Raw genomic sequence first — 16,857 nt, 5'->3', positions numbered from 1 at the left:
TTGTTGCACAAAGCCAAATTTACCTATAAACTAAATGAAATTTGGAGGGTTTTAGTCCAAATCATTATGTGACTATAATGTTTATGGCCCAAAGAGAAACCTAGATGAGTGAATTTTGTGATTCGGAATAATATTGAGAAACTAAGAGTTAGATAGATTATTGCAGGTAATTCCCTGTGGCCTCAACAGCAGGAGTAGTTGGATAGCTCTATACAACTTGTTTGCATTCATTTATTTAATTCTTTTAATAAACCTGTGGAATTCTAGAAACAGGTGATAAATAAGATCAATCTCTCTAGTCTGGAATTTCACAGTTTCATGTCTTTTATGTATGTTGTGATTTATATTTTTATTTTTTTTAAGACGGAGTCTCATTCTGTCACCCAGGCTTGAGTGCAGTGGCGCAATCTTGGCTCACTGCAAGCTCCACCTCCCGGGTTCATGCCATTCTCCTGCCTCAGCCTCCCAAGTAGCTGGGACTACAGGTGCCCACCACCACACATGGCTAATTTTTTGTATTTTTAGTAGAGACAGGGTTTCGCCATGTTAGCCAGGATGGTCTCCATCTCCTGACCTCATGATCCTCCCACCTCGGCCTCCCAAAGTGCTGGGATTATAACCAATTTCACTGTAAGTTTAACCATGGCTCTTGAAATATCAGAGCTAAATGTGTGGCCCACCATGAAAATGTACAGAACTTCCTAGCAGATGTTTTGCAGACTAACATATTTTTTTCCTCTCTTTTGCTCCCTTATCTTGTTTTTTCCGACTATTTTTTAAACTCTTGATCTTACAGTTCTATGTACCTCTGTAAGCATCTTTAAGTTCTTCGTGAAACAGATTTAAGAATAAATGAATAAGAAAATAAATAGCATAAGGCATTGTATTATTGACTTTAGTAAAACTGGCTTTAGTTTCTTAAAAAAGTACACATTAGCTCAGGTGACTGGAAAACTCTAGGGTTGGACTTTAGGCATAACTGGATCTAGGTAGTTAAGTAATGTTGTCACAAATCTGCCACTGTACATCTCTGGACTCTGCTTTCTTCTGTTAAAGCATTAATTCCAGACAGGAACTCAAAAAGTAGGGCAAAGAGATATACTAGAAATTTCTAGCAATCTCAATAGAAAAGAAGTACTCATATTTCCCCATCAGTACTTTGATGGATTCAATAGACATTTCCAAAGCAATCCCTGTTGTTAGAGCAACGCCATGTTCTATTCAGATAAGTCTGGGCCACACATCCATCCCTGGGGCAGAATAATGTTACTCCAACCAAAATCACATGGATTAAGAGATGGAGAAAGGATAGCTTCCATTAAGGAAAATTAGAGTGCTGTGCCAAAGGAGGCAGATGGGATCATTCGCAAGATGAAACCACAGATGTTACCACTTCAAACTTACAGTCTAGTTGGGAAGACAGATCATGGGTACCAGAAATGAAGTGAGGCAGTGAAACGAAGTGAAAAGAATGGTTCAGCCATGATGCATATCGCAGGACAACAGAGGAGGAAGAGGTCATTTTGAATGTGACATGTCAATCATTCAAATATCATTTCCTGAGGAACTTCTATGTGCCAGAACATCCATGAGCAGATCAAAGATCCCTGCCCTTCTAGAACTAACATTCCAGACAGTAAACCACAGAGGTAAAAATAACTGTAGAGTTTATTAGAAGGCAGTAAGTACTGTGAAAACGGAAAATATGGAGTAAAGTAAGGGAGATTGGAGATGCTGCAATATTAGAGCAGGCCTCACCGAGAAGGTGACATATGAGTCAACAATGAAGGAGCTGAATGAGCTGTGTGAATATCGGGAGGAAGGGCATTCGAAGCAGAGGGACCAGCCAAGGCAAAGGCTCTGCAGCCTCAGTGAACCAATAATATTTCAGCAACAGCACAGAAGTCAGTGTAGCTGGGCTGGTGTGAACAAAGGTGAGAGTAGAAAGAGATCAGGTTGGGGAGATGATGGTAGGGAAGTGGGAAGTGGAGCAGACCTGGTTGGGTCTTCCTCACCTTTCTACACACTTAGAACCTTAGTGAAATGCAAGCCATTGCAGGGTCTGGCAGAAGAGTGACCTCTTTTGATGTACATTTTTAAAGGATCACTCTGGCTGCTGTGTAGAGGACAGGCTGTAGCTGGAGAATAACAGAAGCAGGTAAAAGCATTAGGAGGCAACTACATCAATCCCAGAGTGAGCTGATAGTAGCTGGGACCTGGGTAATAGCTGTTGGAAGTGGGATTGGGCCAGATTCTGAATTAAGTGTTGAAGGTAGAGCCCACCGGATTTCTACTTCCTATGGCTCTACCTCCCACCTCCACTAGGTCACGTACTTTAAGAAATCGGCAGGATTTGCAAGAAGAGAAAGAAAAAAAAAATCCAAACTAAATGAAATAGAAAAGCAAAGCAGAGAGAAAGAAAACACAATGAATTAGCAGGCCATTGTGAATAGGAAATTTGACTGGAGTGGAGAACTAATAAAGGGAAGGCATGGAAGGTCAGTTTGGAGTCAGATATTATAATAAATGCCTTCAGTGTGGGTTAAGAACTTCTGACATCATCCTGTCCTCAATGAGAAATATTGCAATGTTTTGGGAAAAATAACATGACAGAATGTTAAGGCTTAGGGAAATGAGTTAGACTCTGGGAAGCATTTGAGGGTGAGTCTCTGGTGGCAGCAAGATTTCTCACAGAACTTCTAATAAAACAAGTGTTTTAACCAAAGTGATGCAGCATTATGTAGGGAGTAAGAGAACAGGTTTTAGCATCAGACAAACATGGGTGGGATTCTGACTCCATTCTGTTGACCATGATCAAACTATCTGGCCTCTTTGGGCCTCCGTTTGCTAATTTGTATAATGGACATAACTGTATCTAATTCAAAGGGTTACTATGGGCATCAAATGATACCGTGAGTGTTTAAGAGTTTTGTCCAATACCTGGCACAGAGTAAGCACTCAAAAAAACTATTCATGACTATTTTTACAGTAACCACTTTAAATTCAAATGAAGTTGAAGGAATTAATAAATATAAAGGGAATGAGGGAAATAGAAAATCACTGTTAGAACATCACAGTAATAATTAAGACAGGCAAGATCCACTGATGGATGCTAAAATTAGTGGGCAACAAAATGATACAATGGCATATCTGTAGGATCTCAAAGTATCTTCCTGAAGATATTTATTAATTACAAAGGAGAAAGTATTAATTTGAGGGCAGAGGAACCCAGAAGACATATTATCCAAGTAATTAAGATGAACATTATCATTGTTTCAGGCTGGAGGCAAGGAGATATGACAGCTAAATGTACTTTGGGATCCTGGAGCTGAAAAGATATTACTGGGAAAACTGGTGAAATATGAATAAAGTCTATTGTTTAGTTCATGGCATTATACTTAGATTACCTTCTCAGCTGTAATAATGGTACAATGGTTGTGTATGGTGTTAATATTAAGGGAAGCTGGGTGATGAATGCATGGGAATCTTCTGTACTAGTTTTGAACTTTTCTGTAAGACTAAAGTTATTTTTAAACAATTTTTTCAATGGCATGGAAATTATCTTTGAAAGGTATCACAAATGGAGGCATCCATAGTGCTTAATGGGTTTGCTCTGAGGAATCAAGGAGTGGGTGGGTCAAAGCCACCTTGAAGACTGTCCCTTGAGATACTGTGGTGCAGGATCCAGGATTAGGAAGCCTTTAGTGAGGAGCAGGTTGTGTGAGTGTGAGCATGGGTGTGGGAGTGTGGGGGCGGGGGAGGTGTGTTGGAGAGGCAGTAATCACTCTTACTTTAGATATGTATGCAGAAGCTTTCCAAGCTGCTGAATAATGGAAGTATGAGATGAAAGTAAAAAAGACACAAGGCAGAGAAATCAGGTTAGAACCAAATGAGAGAAAATATTTAAAGACAATTACAGAGACAAGATCCTCAAAAAAGCGGGCTTAGAAAGGTATGAGGAGACCTCAGTGGGCAACCAAACATTATGACTTTCCGTGTAACAATTGAAGAAAAACCAAAGAATGACAGAGATGAAGTCAGAAATGGAAAGAGAATCAAGCTTATGTAGCATCACAGGAACTAAGAGAGGAGATTGCTACAAGGTCAAGCGAACCTTGACCAATGCTGTTGTCATACTAGGTAGGAAAAGGACTGAGAGAAAATCAAGAGTAGTTGGTGAGTAAGAAGCAAGGGGTGATTTTCAAGACCATTTCATTAGACCAAAGTACACAGAGGGTGGATATCAAATGGGATAAAAGGTGATAAGTTGAAAGTGGTGTGCCTTTAAGGTCTGGAAGCCACAGGTATGGCCCTAATTAGATCCTCAGACTTAGAGGGAACTAGGAAATTAGATATTCTTTAATTCACTCATTGAATAAATATCTGAGTGCCCACGATGTGATTGGGGCTTTCCAGAGGAAGTGTAGCAGATATACAATGATCACTTGCTCTAGAAAGCTTTGAATTTTGTTTCTGGAAGAGACTGAGAAAAATCTGGATGAGTTATGAGTAACACATCTTTTTAACTCAGCACTAGGAGTTTGGTCGAGATGGTAATGACTTATGTGATTAAGTCTCTGAACATTTGATCCACAGTTCAATCTCCTAGGTGCAACTTGTTTTGTTCCTGGGTTTGAGGAAATCTCCTCCTTTGTTCTCCCACAGAACACAAAGCCCATGACACTATGCTTAGTCTGGCTGAATTTCCAAACTTCCCATCATGAGCTTTTATGAGTAATATGCTTTCTTTGAAAATCTCACTCTTAAATTGCTGAGTTTCATCTTACAAATAAGAATGAACTAGCATAAGAATGAACTAGCAAACTGATATTTACAGTAGACAATTTACAAAGAGTATGTATATAGGACAAAATTTATACTTGGTTTGACTAAAATAGTACAACTTCTCATCCTGAAACGACAAAATGCATAAACAAAGAGCAAAGAATATTGATTTGCACAAGCAAAGTACATATACAGGAACACAGCTTCAAAAAAAGAAAAAAACACCTTATAAGTTTTAGAGCCTCAATAAATGTTAAGTTATTAATGTCTAGGAATGGTGAAAATCCAAAGATAATTTATCACTTGCCTAAATTTCCCAAAGGCTTTTTACTACTGTTTTATTTTGGCTTTAAAGCTTAATAGTAAAGAGTAGGAGAGTTTATGGTAGGAGTTCATGTTGGTCTGCAGGAATTCTACCATGCTAGAAGAAATGAGAAACTCAAGACACTTATCAAGAAAGGATATCTCAACTCCTGTAAATTTCCAAGGATGACTCAGCAGCTTTTCGAAATGCTGGCCTGTTTACTAAATATGTGATCTCAGCCAAGTTACTTAACCTCTCTGAGCCTCAGTTTCCTTATCTGCAACAACCTTGTTTCATATGGTTGTTTTGATGACTTATAGCACAGTGCTAGCACTTAGTAAATGGCCAGAAAATGACCATTACTTTTCTTATCTTCCCTTAAATAGATTTGGCAGAGTTTGTTATATTTATTTATCCTTTGGTCTTTAGCATAAAAACCCTGAGCAATGTGTTCAGCTGAAAAAAATTACTTTTCTACCCTCTGTTATACATAGGAATGGCCAATGATATGTGTGCAGAAGCTTTGGGCAGAGGGCTTCTGGGAGAGAACCTTGCCCTTGCTCTTCTTTTCCCTACTGCTTGGCAAGCTGAGGGTTGGAGCTCTAGCAGCCATCTCAGGACCTAAGGATGGAAGCCATGCATTGAGGCTGGCAGACCAAAAAGATAGTGGGAAGCTGGATCCACAGTGATTCTACGGAGCCTCTAAACTAGCCCTGGACTACTATCACCAATGTTCTTTTAAATGAGGGAAAATTCATCCCTAATTGGTTTGAGCTAATATTGTTGAGTCTCTGTTATCAAGAGCAAAAAGTAATTTCTAACTAATACACTAAATACTGAAAATCTTCAGAATTTCCATCCACTTTCCTGTTGACCTGCCAACAAACACTTGCACATGTGTAACTAGCTTGTCTCCCTTTTCATTCACCACTTGCCTCTGTGGGAATAATCTGCTCCTTCCATTTAACCCAGGATTCACTTTTCCTTTGGGGAGACAAACATCCCTCAGTTACCTACAACTTTGCTCATTGAATACTGTACTCTCATCTTCCCTTTCTTCCTTGATCCACACATAGACACACAGAAACATGAGCTCTGATCTAGACATGCAAGGATGTCTTTAATAGGAAGATAAGAAATTCAAGAACAGTCTCTGACAGTGGAACTGAAGCCTTGGACAAACAGATTTCTTTTCTTTTCTTTTCTTTTCGAGACAGAGTCTCGCTTTGTTGCCCAGGATGCAGTGCAGTGGCACGATCTCAGCTCACTGCAACCTCTGGTTCCCGGGTTCAAGCAATTCTTGTGCTTCACCCTCCTGAGTAGCTGGGATTATAGGTGCCCACCTGCCACTATGCCTGGCTAATTTTTGTATTTTTAGTAGAGACAGAGTTTCACCATGTTGCCCAGACTGGTCTCAAACTCCTGACCACAGGTGATCCAACTGTCTTGGCCTCCCAAAGTGCTGAGATTACAGGTGTGAGACACCACACCTGGCTGGACAAATAGATTTCTCAACAAAACAAAATAAAGTGTGTGCATGAGTGAAGTGTATTTTTATCAGAAGACTATGCATTCTATAGTGGTTTCTCTCCACCTCCATAGAAATAGAAAAGTTAATCTCTCCTACAGCAGAGCACTGACCTCATTCTCCATTTCAAACCTGGAGTGATAAGAAAGAAAAGAGATCAAAGATAAGGAGGCAGGAGGCCTACTGAGCAAATTACATGATAGGGTCATTTTCTACAGCTTGGGAGTACAGAACACAGTTTACCAACTCTCTGGCCTACTTCAGCCAGATGGGTGTGAGAAAAATCACATGAACACCTGGTTCATCTTTTATTTTCCCCACTTTGATAGAGACGTGTTTTGGGATGATTTCTACACTCTAAGAACAACAATATTGTAAACACAGTAAGAAATGAAAAGCTAAAAGAGCCTTGGTGTCAGGGAGAGATAAGCAAGAATGCCAGGGACGATAAGGAACAAAAGGGAACCCGTCATCTCTAAAAGGGGCCCCTTCCCTTCGTTCTAGCAACTGTTTCCATGCCAGATCTTCTAATTGTTCAAGAAGAGCAGGAACTCATATTTTTGTGTGAAACCTCCTAACTTTCAAATGTTGACTCATGACCTTAAAACTCTATGTGAGCCAAATAAAACACATTGGTTGGCCTAATAGGGCCAACCTGCAACTGGGCCTTGGTGGAGAAAGACTAGGGAAGAACAGCAGGGGAGGAAACTGAGATTAAAGTCAAGGATTCATTCATTCAATAAATGTCCATTCAGGTGGACTTCATATGCGCCCAGGACTATGCTAAGCGTTAGATGTGAATGAAAAACCAAGACAAGAAGTAGGAGGTGATAAGAAATTGTTAAATCTAGCAAAGAAACTTCGAAGTAATATCAGTAAGAAGCAAATTATTAAGTTTGTTGAGAGGAAGTCTCTAAAAACTCAGGCAGAAAGATGAAAAGCTCCATCAGTAAGAATTAAGGGCCAGGTGTGGTGGCTCATGCCTGTAATCCCAGCACTTCGGGAGGCCAAGGTGGGTGAATCACTTGAGCTCCACCCAAACTAGGAGTTTGAGACCAGCCTGGGCAACCTGGCAAAATCCATCTCTATATAAAATACAAAAATTAGCCAGGAGTGGTGGTACGCGCTTGTAGTCCCAGCTACCCATGAGACTGAGGTGGAAAGACCACTTCAGCCTGGGAGGTGGAGGTTTCAGTGAGCTGTGATTGCGCTACTGCACTCCAGTCTGAATGACAGAGGGAGATTCTATCTCAAAAAACAAAAATAAAAAAAAAAAGAAGAAAAGAAAGAGAAAGAAAGAAAAAAGAAGGGAATGAATGGCAAGGTGTGTCCAGCAGCTTACCAGTGGGTGGTGTTTAGCCAGGCTCGCAGCACTCTCACCTGGTATGCACACCCTCACAGAGTTTCCTCCCATGCTGAACAGGGTTGGCCTATGTAACCAAGAGGATATTGCAGGACAATGGAGCACTACTTCCAGAGCTAGGTCATAAAAGGCACTTTGCCTTCCATCTTGCTGTCTCAGATCACTCACGTGAGGGAAGCCAGCTGCTACGTCATAAGGACACTCAGGAAGCCCTATGGAAGAGCTCACATGGTAAAGAACTGAGGCCTTCTGGCAACAGCCAATGAGGAACTGAGAGCCCTGCTGGCAGCTGCCAGATGAGCAAGCCATCTTGGAAGAAGACCCCTAGCCTGTCAAGCCTTCAGATAACTGCAGCCCTAGCTGACACAAGAAACCAGATTCAGAATCACTCAGCAAGGCATTCCTGAATTTCTGACCCACAGAAATTGTAAGATAAGAAATGTTTGAGTTTTTTTAATCCACCAAGTCTATGAGTAATTTATTATGAGCATAACTTATACTCTAAGAAAAATAGAAACATTAGATATAAACCACCAGTCCAAAAATTTTAATGAACAGGAAAAAAAAAAAAAAGACAGCAAGTGGTGGAGTGGAGTTGGAGGCAGGAGAGGTTGAAAGAGAATAGTGTCATGGTAAAGAGCATGGGTTTTTAAGATAAATCAGACATGAATTTGAAACCAGCACTGACACCCATTAACTATGTGACCTTGGGCAAACACTTAGCTTCTCTAAGTATCAATGTCTCCTTTTATCTGTGTTCTCAAAATAATAGTAACTACTTCACATAGTTGCTATAGATCAAAAGATAAAATGAACAGGAAATACCTAATTCACACATAGCAGACACTAGACAGGTATAAGTTATTAGTGATCGCTTCATTGAAGGTAAACATGACACACTCTGCTGACCTGCACTGCCTGACTTTGCAGGGAACAGAGTACCATTTCAATGCTTATCCGATTTTTTCTTTTCTTGTTTATTTTTTATTCTAAAATATATCAGAAGCATGATTTACTTTATTTAACTGGATTGTCTTAAACTTAAGTTTTTTGTATCCAAAACATTCCAAGGAGAGCAGAAGCAAATAAATCTGAAAAAAAATGTATTTGAATAGAAATAAAAATTGTTTCAAAAAAAAGTCTCCTTTTCTTTTCCTTTAGAGCAATGTAGACACCATGCTTAGGGTACATACACAAAACCTCCAACATCATCTGCTGACAGATGGTTCATGTCAGTTCCATGTTTATTACTTTGAAGATAGTAAATTTCTTCAACAAGAGCTACTACGCACTTAAGGCTTATTTTCAAAGTCTCCAGGGCTTAGTGTTCATATTTATAGTAGCAATTCATTTAAAAACATAAATAAAATAAAAATATTTAAAGCAAAGTAAATCAACCTCAGTGGTATAATACTTTTTTTTGTTACCTTTAAAAAAAAAATGATGTATTTCTTTTTTTTCTTTTTTTTCTTTTTTTTTTTTTTGAGACAGTCTCACTCTGTCGCCAGGCTGGAGTGCAGTGGCGCAATCTAAGCTCACTGCAAACTCTAGCTCCCTGTCAAGCGAATCTCCTGCCTCAGCCTGCTGAGAAGCTGGGATCACAGGCACGCACAACCATGCCCAGCTAATTTTTGTATTTTTAGAAGACATGGGGTGTTTCACCATATTGGCCAGGATGGTCTCGATCTCTTGACCTTGTGATCTGCCTGTCTCAACCTTCCAAAGTGCTGGGATTACAGGTGTGAGCCACCATGCCTGGCCCCAGTAATGTATCTCATCTACCCAAAGTGTGAGCCATAATTCTTGCTTGGTCAGTAACAAGTCAGCACCAGCAAGGATTAGTTTGTTCTTACCAAAGACTTGACAAGGTTTATGCCCTGGTTGTCAGACATCACTGTTTTCTAAGTGTGGATGTGGGTAGGATTTGAAATGTGTGTCCTATTTGCTTTTCCTTTCCAGGTAATCATCTCATTCTTATAATAAAATATATCTGCTCCCTTCAGAGTGGTTCAACAGTCAGATCAACCTCATCCAGCTAGTTAATACAAAAGCCTGACCTAAACTCTGGTATCTTGTCCCCGAATTGGTTGGGGATGTTTTCTTTTCCTTTTTTATTTTTACTATAGTCGACTATCTTAACAGCTTTCTTAATTGGGTCACCAAGTCAGTCCTCTTTTCCCTTCCAGTAATCCTGGTCTTTCTTAACATGCCCTTACTCAGGAACCTGTACTGGTTCCCTGTTCTCACCCTCATCAATCCCAGACAAAATTATCCACCTTTCTGCCCTGCTCTTACAGAATTAGCTGTTTTTCTAAATGTTCCTAAAAATTGACTTTCTCACTGAGCAAGAATGCTGTCCTTAGGCAATTAAATCTCCTAAAACAGATCATGCCAATGTACCCTGGTCTGTGAGCTTCCTACCCGCTGAATGCCCTCTCCCCTCCTTTTGAAACCTTTATAATCCCTCTGATGAAATTCCATCTCCTCCATGAAATCTTCTTCAGCTCTTCCAGTCTGCTTGGCTTTCAGCCATGCTTGAACTCCCATCACACATGTAATTAATACTTTTTACTTCATAATCTGTTGTGTTTTGTTGTCTATTGTGCCAGATATCTTCTGTTTTCCCCTCTAAACCCATTCTTCATCCTTCTCACCCTGTTCTGTGCCCCTGGAGCCTGACTTGTTCAGTCTACTGTAGTGGTTCTCAAAGTGTTACCCCAAACTGCCGCATCAGAATCACCTGAGAACTTGTTAGAAATCCAAATTATCAGTCGGTCCCCACACAAGAGAGGCGGAATCAGACTCTGGGGATAGGCTCCAGCAGTCTATCATGCAGCAGGCCCTCCATGTGTTTCTGAAGCACGCCCAAGTTTGAGAACAACTAGTCAGTATCCACAGGCTCTCCTGTCTTCTGGCTTTTGGGTTGGGTCGGACCTGTGTGTAGCCCTGGCAGGAGACAGAATGGAAAAAAAGAATGGGACATTCGAACTATTCCTTGTGGTTCTCCTACCCCTAGAAAACACCTTTTTGTTTGTTTTGCCTTGTTTTGTTTTTGGAAAGCACCTTTGAAAAAAAATCACTTTATTAAGCACTTTGAGTGTGTCATTTATTTCCTGTTAGTACTGTGACTGGTATACAAGCCATATTATTAAATTAAGTGGTATTGCTCAATTATATTCTTATTTCCCCTCTCTGCTTCACTCCAATCTGTGATGATATTGAGACATGCAGGCAAGGATTTTTGTTGATTCCTCAAAAATCTAGACCTCTTAGGTGGAGTGGTAGACAAAAATAATGCCCCCCACCCAAAGATGTTCATATCCTAATCCTCAAAACCTATAAATATGTCACCTTACATGGCAAAAAAGGGACCCTGCTGATATCATTAAGTTATGGTTACGGATATTGGGAGATTATTTACATTATGAGGGGAGGGGGCTAATCTAATTACAAGGGTCCTTATAAAAGAGAGGCTGGAGGGTCATAGTCAGTGAAGGAGATGTGACAAAGAAAGGGAGGAGAAGGAGAGAGATTTAGGATACTGCCTGCTGGCTTTCAAGATAATGAATGTAGGAAAAGGCAAGGAAATAAAAGATTGTCCCCTAGAACCTTCTAAAGAAACACAGTGCTGCCGACACCTTGATTATAGCCTAGTAACACTCATTACAGACCCCTTGCTTCCAGAACTATAAAAGATCACATTTGTGGTTTTGAGCCCGTAAGTTTGAGGTAATTTGTTATAGGAGCAATACAGAACTAATATGGGTGGTTTATGAAAAATGGGCCCCTTGATCAAATGAATTTTGGAAATCCCACACACCCTCCTGTTAGAGCTTTTACATGAAAACTACCATGAGAAATATTGCACTAAAGAACCTTTTCTAACTTCTTGAAATCCACTGTTTCCAAATATTTTTTCCTAGGAAGACCTATTAATATTCTACAGGCTAATAATGATAGTAATAATGGCAGTTAACATTTATAAAGTGCTTACTACATTGCAGACATTGTGTTACATGCTTAAATGTCACACAATTCTACCAACCTTAAGAGGTGATTATTATTCTTATTTTACAAAGTGGTAAACTGAGGTTTGGAAAGATTAAGTAATTTGATTCATTGCCACACCATTAGTAAGTAGAAGAGGTCAGAATTGAAACTTTGCTTAACTCCAACACTCATATTCTCAACACGCAACCCTGTTCTTTATTTTTGAGAAACATACTTTGAGAAACAATAAGTAGACCCACGCTCCTCTAAGGCTAAAATGAAAACATTAACATATAATGTCCAATGCCTTTACAGATTCCAAATGCATCTCTTGTCATAGTTCAAAATGTTCCATGTTGATGTCATTACTAACCTCAGGGTCAAGCACCAAATGGAAACCAATTGCAGTCTGGTTTGAAAGCAATTGTCACTGTGTGTGTGTGTGTGTGTGTGTGTATGTATGTATGCAAGATAAAAGGAGCTTACCTTTCCATGCAGGAACAGCTTTCAGATTATAAAGTAGCTGAGGTACAGGGATGTGACCCGGCCAAAGGATTAGCATAGTTGAACAAAGTCAGCCCTCCATATCTGTGGGTTCCACATCCATGGATTCAACCATCTACAAATCAAAAATATTCAGAAAAAAAGGACAGTGTGTATGTACTGAACAAGTACAGACTTTTTTCCTGTTATTAGTCCCTAAACAATACAGTATAATAACTATTTACATAGCATTTACATTGTATTAGGTATTATAAGCCAGTGGCCCCCCCAACCATTTTGGCACCAGGGGCTGGTTTTATGGGAGACAATTTTTCTACGGGACAGCAGGGGAAGGGGTAGATGGTTTGGGGATGAAACTGTTTAACCTCAGATCGTCAGGCATTAGATTCTCTTAAGGAGCGTACAATCTAGATCCCTCGCATGCGCAGTTCACAATAGGGTTCCCACTCCTATGAGAATCTTCTGCCACTGATCTGACAAGAGGCAGAGCTCAGGTGGTAATGCTCTCACTTGTCCACTACTCACCTCCTCACAGGCCACGGACCAGTATAGGTCTGCAGCCCAGGGATTCAAGACCCCTGTTATAAGCAATCTAGGGACAATTTAAAGTATATTGGAGGATGTGAGTAGATTATATGTAAGTACTATGCCATTTTATATTAGAGACTTGACCATCCACGGATTTTGGTATCAATGGAGGGCAGTCTTGGAACCAGCACCCATTGATAACAGGGGATAACTGTGTAACTCAGAAACACCATTCAGAAACCTCAGGCCTATCAACATTTCTCTTTTAAAGAGCTGTGATTTGCCCATAAAAATGAATTATTGGCTAAAATTTGAGAAAAATCTCAGACTATTAAGTACAAAATGTTTTTGCAAGCAATCCAGTTGAGAATAATGTTTGAGAATTTACAGAAAAGAAAAGCTCATGCAGCGGTTAGACGAATTTTTGTTTCTTAAATAAATATCACTCAAAAATAGTTGCCATAGGGCATTTCCTGTGTTTCAAATGCATGTTTTGGTAAGCAAACTTGCTACTCTGTGCTATAATATTTTACTTATCCATTGGCACGTGCTTAAACTTCTTTAGTGATTACTATCAAAAAAAAAGCTTGTGCTTTTAATTTTTCTAACTAATTTTTCTGTCTTTGTCAGTTTCCCTGTTAAACATCATGAATTATTTTGACCTGCATAGGCTCTCATGAACATTAAGCAAATTTTAAATTAGTTGGTATACTTTACTTATCTTTCACACGTTTGTATGGAAACAAAGTAATTTCAAAATGTGATCGTGGCCAGCACAGTTGTTTGCTCCCATAATCCCCAGCACTTTGGGAGGCCAAAGCAGGAGGATGTCTTCAGCCAAGAAGTTTGAGACCAGCCTGAGCAAGATGGTGAGATCCGATCTCAACAGAAAATTTAAGAATTAGCCAGGCATGGTGGTACACACCTGTAGTCCCAGCTTCTCAAGAGACTGAGGCAGGAAGATTTGTTGAGCCCAAGAGTTCAAGGCTGCAATGTGCTGTGATTGCGCCACTGCACTCCAGCCTAGGCAACAGATTGTGACCCTGCCTGTCTCTTAAAAATAAAATTAAAAAGTAATCATATGTACTGATGGAGGTTTTTTTTTAAGCACTTCTAATTTATAATTTTTTATCCCCCAAATCAATAACACTACATGCAATATTTACTTCTGGAAAAGAAAGAGTCATCAGTGAGACAACTGAATACAGTCTGGAGTTTAATAGAAAGGCACTAACGTTAATTTCCTAGTTTTCACAAATGTGCCTCAGTAGTGTAGGCTATTAACATTAGGAGAAACTGAGTAAAGAGTATACAGGAGCTGTCTGTACGATCTTTGCAACTTTTCAGTAAGTCTAGAATTATTACAAAATGAAACACTTAAAAAGCTTAATAAAATCAACCATGTTACAACACATGGGTTTAACGATATCGTTAATTGTGTATTCTACTCAGAGCTCAGATGACTTTTGAGACCTTATCTTCCACTCCCACCTCAGTTGCCTATGTTTAGATACCAAGTATCTAGTAGGAGTCTAACCAGGAAAACAAAACCAATTAGCAAAGCAGTAAATGCCCTGTGGTTGAAACTTCTTAGGGGTAAAAGCTGTTTTGTTTAACCAAATTATTTTAACTTGAGGCTTCCTGTGGGTATCACCTTCTTACACAAGGTGCCACACAAAGTAAAACACAAGCAAACAAAACTACATCAAAAGGTCACCTCACAGCCAGCCTGTGTGTGATCACTTGCACATTTACCTGTTTGTCACCATCTCCCCATCTAGATTTCAAATCCTTCTAGGGCAGGAACCACATCTGCTTTAACCCCTGATCAGGCCCCCAGGTACCTTGCCTGACACAGTGGATGCTCAAACACTATTTGATCATGGATGTGTGAATGAATGAATTAGCTGCCATTTATATGAAAGGAGTCTTGCAGGATGCAAAGAAAGAATTGGATACCTCTGCATATACAGGGAAAAGAGCTCTTGTACCCACACGTATGTTTTTCAGTCAGTCAAAGAATAAAGTTCCCAGTGTCCTGAGTCGTGAATGTGGATTCAGAACTGAATGAGCCCATGAGGCAAAAATAATATGAACAGTAATTTGCTCCTTAGGAAAACAAATAGGTAAAGAGTTCAAACCAATTCCAACATGATGACAGCGAAGAAGGTGACTGCCACGTTAAAGCATGACCCCGTATCTTCTAATGTGGGAAGGCTCTAATTCATTCATTTAAAAAACAAAATTTTTTTTAGCTCCAGGGATTTAGTAGTCAATGAGTAAGTCAGACAGGAGCTCTGCCCTCACTGGGCTTATGGCCTAGTGGAGGAGATTGACAGTAAATATGAGATATAGGAAACAATATGATTGCAAGTCAAATGCCTCTCCACAGAGCCAGGTCCAAGAATAGTAGTAGGAGAGAGAGCATTCATGATTTGAAGTTGCAAGTCCTGGGTAGGCTTTCTGAGCTAAAGAAATTCAGGCATCAGCAAGGATATTATGAGAATCAAGTGAAATTACATGGAAACTCTTTATAAATCTAAAACACTAGAAAGTATTAGTGTGCAATGCATGCATTCATTTGGGTCACTATTTCCACACTTACTCATTTATCATACTTGCACTGAGTACCTACTATGTATGTGCCAGATGCTGTTGTGGAGATACAAGAATAAAGGAAATGCAAACACTACTGTCAACACAAATTATAAGTGTTTGGGTTATATTCTGGAGTCTACTGCCTTAATCAGTAGCCGGGATCACAGTGACCCTAGTTCTCAGACACACCCAACAGATAAGCCTTAACCTTTGAAATTAGCAAAGTCGAACAAGGCTGTCACTTCATTTTCTTTTTCTCCTCAGCATTAAGAATTACTGTCAGTGGGAACACACAATTTCCCAGAAGTTGACACTTCAACAATTCTGGCATCTTATTTGAAAATTGCCATTATTACTTTTAGCATGTGAGCAATTTCTTACAGCCTAGTGGTTTGGAGAGTTTTTCCTTAACCTTTTCACTAATGATGGAATGGCACACTGTATTTTTGAAAGTCTCTTCTAGATTCTACCAATAGTAAGACACTTTGTTTTTTGAATTGCTATTTAAAAAATAAGATCAGTTTAATCTTCCTGCATCTCTATCTTCTTTATTTGGATGCCATAAGGTTAGTCATGAAGGTCAAAGAAATTGGAAGTCATTAATATTCATTTCTCTCAGACATTAAAAAGTCAGTATTGTGAAGAATTTGGCAGGTAGGTAGGTCACGCCAAGTACTAATCTTCTGTTTAACTCTTGGTTTATTATCTTCCTTGCCATATGGAGACAAAGTGAGGAGCATTAATTTATACAGCATTACACAGGGCTAGTGCACAAGTAAAGTTGTTAATAAATAATGATAAGGACAATCACCACCATCATCATCATAGCAAAGCCCTATACTAAGTGCCAGGCGACCCTCTAAATACTTGATACAAATTAACTCTTTTTCACTATGGTGAAATAAAGACAACTTGAAATTTACTGTCTTGCCCATATTTAAGAGTACAATTCACTGGCATCAAGTACATCCACATCGTTGTATGACCATCATTACCATCCATCTCCAAAAGTTTGTCATCTTGCAAAACTAAAGCTATGTACCCATTGAAAAGTAACTCCTCATTCCCCACTCTTCTCAGCCCCTGACCACCACCATTCTACTTTCTGTCTCTGTGAATTTGACTATTCTAAGTACTTATGTAAAGCAATCACACAATATGTATTCTCTTGTGACTGGCTTATTTCATTTAGCATAATGTACTCAAAGTTATTCTAGTTGTGGAATATGTGAATTTTTTCGGTTTTGAGGCAGAATA

At 39.4% G+C, this 16,857-nt stretch overlaps 1 long non-coding RNA gene across 1 annotated transcript in view; it reads right to left on the bottom strand.

Annotated features, from left to right (window-relative positions):
- Positions 1-16,857, bottom strand: part of LOC117083151 — a 135,673-nt gene that overhangs the window by 105,349 nt on the left and 13,467 nt on the right. The window contains exon 2 of the long non-coding RNA XR_004436974.1: positions 12,457-12,589. This is a non-coding gene — a long non-coding RNA (uncharacterized LOC117083151). The remainder of the gene's footprint in view (positions 1-12,456; positions 12,590-16,857) is intronic.

Source organism: Trachypithecus francoisi, unplaced genomic scaffold (assembly GCF_009764315.1).
Source record: "Trachypithecus francoisi isolate TF-2019V2 unplaced genomic scaffold, Tfra_2.0 Lachesis_group0, whole genome shotgun sequence".
Lineage (NCBI taxonomy): Eukaryota > Metazoa > Chordata > Mammalia > Primates > Cercopithecidae > Trachypithecus > Trachypithecus francoisi.
This window is presented reverse-complemented; position numbering and strand designations above follow the sequence as displayed.